General features: G+C 40.5%; 1 pseudogene; it reads left to right on the top strand.

Annotated features, from left to right (window-relative positions):
• The first annotated feature begins 5,025 nt into the window (after positions 1–5,025).
• Positions 5,026–7,298, top strand: LOC130137410 (transcription factor bHLH19-like; annotated as a pseudogene).
• The last annotated feature ends 865 nt before the right edge of the window (positions 7,299–8,163 follow it).

Below are 8,163 nucleotides of genomic sequence, written 5' to 3' on the forward strand. Positions count from 1 at the left end.
TAACCGTTAATCTAACTGAACTAAAATTTTTGTTAAAATTATTTTTGGATGAAAATGCCCTTGATTGGCGGGAAAATTTGATCGACCGGCGGGGCTAGGCTCTTATTTGAAATTGTTATAACCATTTCAGATTCTTATTTGATAAAATGAGGGCATTTCAAATCCTTTTTAAGCTCTATTACTATTCGTGTTTATATTGTCTCACGAGTATAAGGCATCTATTTCATAGAAGCTTCATCTACTTTAAGATAAAGCTCTGAACGGTTTCGCAATCCAATTGATGGGTGCACGTGTTTAATTTTTTGGCTCCAAAGCTTCAATTGCTTTCATTTTTCCTTTTTGATTCTTTAGCTCAAAACCTTTATGGGTGCACCTGTTTCATGACCACGTCCCTATCAGACGTCCATTCCATGGAAACTTCATCTACTTTAAGTCAATGTACACAAACCTGTTGATTGTCAAAAGAGGGTAGAGCCCATCAAATCAACAAGGTAGGCAGCTGGCTTTTCCATTTCAAGCATCCATCTCGAGTTAAAATATCTCATTAAAAGAAAAAAAACTGTTGAGGGCACCAGAAAAAAACTTTATCAGAGCCAGGTGAAGGAAAAAAAAAACATATATATAGAGGTAGAAATTTTGTTTCATAAAGTAAGCATGACCTTTTCAAGGCCGTCACTTTTAATGAAAATCGATATCTATCATAAGAAATTGATAACTCACTAGTTTTGCACAATCGTCGATATCTCCGTATTAGAAAAATTACACAACAAGTCCTAAATCTATTATTGACAAAGTTCAGTCTGGCAAATGATGGCATTTCAATCATGACTAAATTTACCACATTAGCATCTACTTCTTTGATAGACTGTTGGGATGGATTCATGTATCACTTATCTTAGAAGTGAACCTCTTTGAGATACCTTCAGAAAGTGGCACCTATTGACATCAGAGTTTGTTGTTCAAAAGGTACTTTGTCATATTTTTTAATTTTGGGGATTGAATTCGTCGATATTGGCCGAATTCAATCCCTAATGGAAATGAATGATTAAGATACACAATACAATGAAATTGTGTAAATATATATTTGTATGTTAAGTAATTGAGGATATAAAGGAAAAAATGAATGAGATCCTTTAAAAATATGAGGTCCTCTTTGCTATATTAGTAAATGTACCCAAGTGTTGCGTCCACACAAGAAATTGACATTTGAAAATTGAGCAAAATCACTTTTTTTTACGAAACATCCTAATAACTAAATAATGGAAAAAATTGTTTCATAAAATGATACATAGAATTTAGATAAATATACATGGAAAGAGAAATATATTTCATGATTTGAATATTTTTGCTAATGTTTTTTTAAGATAGAAAGTATCGATTTTTAATATTAAAATATGTGATAGATAAAATATAATAATTTACTTACTCATGTTTCTATGGACAATATTCGTGGGAAAAATTACCAAAAATGTCATAAATTGCACTTGTACCAATTCAGTCGTTAACCTTTCCATTTGGCCAATATAATCCTAAATCCTTTAACAATTTGCTAATTAAGTCATTCTTGCCAATTTTGGGCATAAATCGCTGATGCAGATGTCGATTGTCCAACGTGGCACGGTTAGTCCTAATGTGAATAATTTTTATAAATTTTCTAAGAAAATTGATTTTTTGATTTTTGATTTTTGATTTTCTTTGCTTTTATTGTTTGCATTGTGCTCACCCACGATTGACAGGGCCGCGAAGGCCCTCACCTGCAGCCACAATATGGGCGAGGGCCTTTGTTGCCACACCAGTCGTAGGCTAGGCGGCCTTTGCTCGGATCTGGAGAGGGCTTTCGCGGCCTTGCCAGCACAATAAAAAGAAAGCAAAGAGAAATAACAAAAGAAAAAAAATTAAAAAAAAATTAGAATAAATTTAATTTTTTAAAAGATTATAAAAATTATCCACGTCAGCACCGGCTGTGCCACGTACGATGACCGGCGTACACGTCAGCGATTTCCAACTAAAATTGATCGGAAACACTCAATTAGCAAATTGTCAAAAGGTTTAGGACTAAATTGGCCAAATTAAAAAATTTAAGACTAAATTAGCATAAGTGCAATAGGTTGAGGAATTTTTTGGTAATTTCCCCAATATTTGTAATATAATTAAGAATATTCAAGGAAAAAAAAAACTCGATATCCCCTAAAACTAAAAGGTCCAAGACGTGGAACATAAAGATAGGCGTGACAGTTGATACATGTAATGTTACATCTCCTATCCATATGACAAGCTGCCTGTTTTTTTAGCAATACCCTAATGTTCGGACAGGTCATTTCGAAGATCGAGCGACACTCCAATTATTGTCTTAATGGTATTGGACTAGCTGGTCCACTTGTCTTTCTTTAGTACAATATATTTAAATATAAACCCCTTTTAAATAGTCGAAGATTAATAACTTGTAATTTCTTGAGATAGTGGTCCCAAGTCAAAAGAGTGTCTCTTTCCCGGCCCAAGAAACCGGTTGAAGCTCTTTGAAATTATGTTTTACGCCAAAAAAAAAGGTAAATGAATGTCTCGAATACGACACTAGCAAGTGAGGAAATTTTCTTTGCATAATAGTTTTAAAGGTGGTAAAGCAAACATGACATCAACGCACCAATTAGACGTTATATAAGGGTTTCTTTTCCTTTATATTTTTTGTTGTTTTCCTCGGAATGTTAATAAGGGTCTACCATCCGAGGATTATAGCAATATATTAAATTCGAAAGAGAGAGAGAGAGAGAGGATAGCACGCCTGATCACGTATTGGAAAGGCAAAGACCTCATGTATTCCTATGCTCAAGGTGACAATTCTGACTTATGTTTCTTCTCATGTCCCTTCGGTCTTTGATTCTTCAGACATGTTTGAATTCATTGTTCATCAACAACGAAAAGGACAAAAAAGCACAAAAAAAGAAGTTTCCGTGAATTGTTTTTCATATGTGATAAATCAACCTTATCTTCCTGATGAAGTTTTTGCATTCTGTCTAGGGTTCTAAATCACGTGTGAGGTTTTGCAGGAAAATTGTCTAAAAATCCTAAACCTATTGCATTGTTGCCAATTCAGTCCTAAACCTTTCAATTTTATCAATTCAGTCCTAAACCTTTTGTATTAATGCCAATTCAGTCCATCCGGCTAGTTTTGACAGGCCGGCGCTGACGTGGATACTGGCCGACACTGACATGGGAATTGTTTAATGTTTTCATTTTTTTCTAAATTTTTTATATTTCTTTCTTTCTTTTTCTTTTTCTTTTTCTTTTTCTTTTTTGTCGTTCGCCCCCGCCGACCAGTGGCAAGGCCGACCTCACCTTAGGTGGGCGAGGCTCACCCTCACTAGTGGTTGGCGAGGGTGATCGCCGGTCCTCACCTCTGGCCGGCTAGAGGGAAGAAGGGCAGAAAAAAATTAAAAAAATTCGGAAAAAAATTAAAATATTAAAAAATAACCACGTCGACGTTAGTTAGATGATCGACACTGGACGTCCACATCAGCGCCGGCTAGCCAAAATTGGCCGGATGGACTGAATTGGCTCAAATGCAAAATGTTTAGGACTCAATTGACAAAATTAAAAGGTTTATGACTGAATTAGCAAAAATATAATAAGTTTAGGACTTTTTGAACCATATTCCTGAGGTTTTGCATCAACCCTATCATATAAAAAGAAAGGGAAATTTTCAATTTGGGGCTCAAAGTGAGCTCATTTTCTCAAAATGGGGTCCCAAGTGCCCAATCAGTCTCAATTTGGTACCTGGGTTCGCCGGCCGGCCAAATAGTCATCGGCAGCGAGTTTTTTTACCGTTCCGGTGGCCGGAACAGTAATTTTTTACTTTTTAATTTTTTTTTTTTGCTTTTTTCTTTTGCTTTTTTTTTCTCTTCCCTCCGCCGGCCCCGGCTATGGCCGGCGGAGGCTGCCCTTGCCAGCGTCGGGGATGGCCGCCCCGGCGAGGGCCGCCCAGCCTTCCCCGACGACCCTCGCCCGACGCCGCAGGCGAGGGTTGCCCTCGCCGACGTCGGGGAAGGCTGGGCGGCCCTCGCCCGACGCTGGCGAGGGTAACCCTCGCTCGACGCCGGCGAGGGTAACCCTCGCCTGGCGCGGGCAAGGGCGACCCTCGCCGGCGTCGGGCGAGGGCCGCCCTCGCCTCGGGCTGGGCGGGCGAGGGCGACCCTTGCCCTCGCCGGACGTCGGGAAGAGGCGGGCGGCCCTCGCCCGACGCCGCGAGGGCGACCCTCGCCGAGATCCCACTCGGCCTCCTCGGCTCCTCCTCCAGAGCTGACCTCGGCTTCGCTAGCGTGGGCGCCGCGGCCCCGTTGTCTTCCCACCTCCTCCTCTCCCTCTCCAGTTCCCTCTCTTTCCTCACCTTTCGCCTCAGCTCGCCGTACCTCTCCACGAAGCTGCCCGAGCCGGGCTTGGGGACGGGGTTCTCAGGCATGCTCTAACTAGTGTCGATCGTGTGGCCGACGCGGTGCCCTCGCCGGATCTAGCGAGGGTCGCCCTCGCCGGCGTCGGGCGAGGGCCGCCCAGCCTTCCCCAACGTCGGCGAGGGCAACCGTCGCTTGGGCAGGCGAGGGTCGGCCCTCGCCGGCCCAGCCGAGGCAAGGGTGGCCCTCGCCTGCGGCGTCGGGCGAGGGCCGTCGGGGAAGGCTGGGCGGCCCTCGCCGGGGCGGCCCTCCCCGACGCTGGCGAGGGCAGCCTCCGCCGGCCATAGCCGGGGCCGGCGGAGGGAAGAGAAAAAAAAAGCAAAAAAAAAATTAAAAAGTAAAAAATTACTGTTCCGGCCACCGGAACAGTAAAAAAACTCGCCGCCGGTGACTATTTGGCCGGCCGGCGAATCCAGGTACCAAATTGAGACTGATTGGGCACTTGAGACCCCATTTTGAGACTGATTGCACTTGGGACCCCATTTTGAGAAAATGGGCTCACTTTAGGCCTCAAATTGAAAATTTTCCAAAAAGAAAAGAAGGAAAAATAACATACTTTTTAGGAACCCCAGAGTGTGCTTCAATGGAGATCTTATCACCCGAGTTGTTCGCTGAGATAGTAAGCATTCAATTTTCCTTAAGCCCCATCGGTTCTTATGTCGGCCGGATGCATTTGTAAAGATACAATTTTTACTTTATTTCACAGGTAACAGAAGATCCACTTCATCATATGTACGAACATCATCAAATAATGAACACCATCGATTTCCCTCTCGACGATTTCGACTTCAACCTTTTCTCTTCAGAAATGTACTCCACTTGTGCACAATTTGCTCCGGAAACAACGCGAGGTCTCGTGATTCTGCCGGTCGAAGTTGCTCCGACAATCATGGAGAGGCCAATGAAGAAGCCAAAGACCAAGAGATGGAGCAACTCTTGCTCGCTAGAAATATACAAAGCCCCGACAACGGTGATATCCTCACCATCGTCTAGTTCCCAGTTGATATCTTTTGGTGGCTTGGATTCTTTCCCGACTGAATCGCAACAGTTTTATGGTACTTACTTTGAAAGTTGTTACATGTTTAGGTTAATAGAATAAGATCTGAGGTATTATGCTTTATGATGGTGATAGTAAGAGTTTTCTTTTAATTAATTTGTGAAGGCGCTTATGAGATCCAAGATTGTCGAAAGGAGACGAAGAGAGTTGGCGCAATGAGTAGGCAAACTATACATACACAAGAACACCTGATTTCGGAGTGGAAGAGGCGTGAGAAGCTTAGCCAGAGCTTCATTGCTCTCTCTGCCATCATTCCTGGCCTTAAAAAGGTGAATCTTCGAGAAACTTTTTGTTTTTCCTCGGAAATATCTCCTATTATTAATAATATATATCTTTGTCATCCTGTTAGAGTTGTCAAAACAAAAGCATATTGACATTGAGTACATGTCGCATTATCGAATGTAGATGTGCCAATCTTAGGAAGTCTGACGATCGCACTGTGGAAATAGAGATGACATTACACACAGTGACTTATTGTTTGGTCCGAGATATCAATGTCGGTGATTGTTGTGAATTTCCTAAAGTCTGATTTGCAACAATCATATTTAAGAGTTCTAATCATACAACACAATTTTCCCCATAGCTAATGAAATAGTCAATAGCACAGCACTTCATTTCATGCATAAGATCATCTCATCCAATCGCAATTCATTACACTGGAAAGAGGTGTTAGCTAGCAGTCTCACTTTCCTACAGTAAGGATTAAAGTTAAAATGATGTGAATCTACATGCATTATTGACCTGCTTACAATAGCTTATACTTCAATGTCACACTCCGAGCGAATCTTTTGGTTTATGACCAGGCATTTCACTCCCATAGGAAAAAATTAAAGTTAGCATGAACAAGGTTTGTTTACCTTTGATAAATCATCAACAAAATTGAATAATGGTTTCAAGTTCATCAAAATTGACATATTTGAAAGGCGTAGCTGTCAGACAATGATATACTCAAATCAATTTTCTTGTGTGTTGTCTTTCTTCAGATGGACAAAGCATCGATCCTCGGTGATGCAATCAAGTACGTGAAACAGCTTCAACATTGCGTCAAGAAACTTGAGGAAGAGCTTGCAATCAGGACCATGGAATCACTTGTGATTGTAAGCAGACGATGACACGTTCTCATTAGAACAGAACTCCTTCATCCAATTTGATCAACAACTCCCTGAGATCGAAGTGAGAGTCTTGGATAAACATGTTCTTTTCCGAATCCATTACGAGAAACGAAAGGGATGCATGACTGAGATACTGAGAGAAATAGAGAAGTTGAATCTATCAATTCTCAATAGCATTGTATTATCGTTTGGGAGTTCCATAATAGATATGACAATCGTAGCTCGGGTAAATCCAAGTACCTGGGTCACTACCCCCTTTTTCTTTTTAAGAGTTACAAACAAGAAAGCTTGTACTTTTGGTTAAGTTTTCAAAAGTAACACATACTTACAAACTAATACAAACATATATTTCAACATAATTAGGAAATTACTCTATGTTCAAAGTTTCAATTAAATTAATTTGAGATCTTTGTCTAGATGAAGTGGAAGGGAAATTTTCAAATTAGTGTGGAACTTCGGTTTAAAATGTCGAATCAGCAATTCTGTCTGAAAACCTTTAATATCGTTCGTTTTCATTAACATAACCTTTTTTCCTTGCAGATGGACGTTGACTTCTGCATGAATATTGAGGATCTCGTCAAGAATCTACACACAAGCTGTATAGGATTAGATGAAGCCTCTCCTTGCACTCTAATAGCAAGTGAAAATGGGTCTTGCTCAGACAGACTAATTGGATTAGATGTTTAGTCTTTTTCATCTCTTGTGCGCTTCTCAGAAGCATTCTGTTTTCCTCAGTTTATATCAGTTGTAATAAAAGCAAATTCATAGATTGTGGGATCATCATTTGTATATGAAGATTTATATTCAGCTAATTTTGATCCATATTCAGTGCAAATGTCATTGATAAAAGGTGATGGATTGATATTCATGATACCCGTGAAACCGTTTATATAAATGATTCAATTTGTGAACCAATTTACGCAATGTACTCCTCCTGATCGTTCGTGGACAGTTTTAGCTGGCCATGTTGATAGGCTTGAAAAACTACATGTTTTCCTACGCCACTAATATAATTATTTGAAAAACTACGATGAGTCAATGTAATTTACTTAACTTGTTCAGTAGTGAGGCTACGATAATGAGCTTGCACAACAGTGGAATTCCATGTGGCTTAAATAAATATTCCGTTGCGAGTGTGAAAGTCCTATGTTAATGCCCAGGTGAAGTTGCCATCATTAGTCGTCCTTCCTGCCCCTTTTTCAAGCCGAAAATAATTATGCCAATTCTACTTATACTCCATAGATATATTAAGATTGCGTTTGGTCGACAAGACAATGATCAGGAAAAGATAGGTTAATATGGGATTAAAAAACTCCCTACATTTCTTATATTTTATCTATTGTAGGAAAAATATTATATATAACATTGGATGAACCTAAATCCAAATCAAGATAGTGAATTGTGAAGTTAGATTCAGACAAAATATAGGCGACGGCGACCACCGCCTCTCGATGTGGGGAGTGAGACATAATCATTGCACAGGCGAGGGCCAGCAGGCCCCTTGCTTGCTCTACTTGTGGCGAGGCCCTTCTCTTGGCTCGGTTATGGTTCA

Source organism: Syzygium oleosum, unplaced genomic scaffold (genome assembly GCF_021117445.2).
Source record: "Syzygium oleosum isolate NSW1041296 unplaced genomic scaffold, Sole_v2.1 Sole_v2.01, whole genome shotgun sequence".
NCBI lineage: Eukaryota > Viridiplantae > Streptophyta > Magnoliopsida > Myrtales > Myrtaceae > Syzygium > Syzygium oleosum.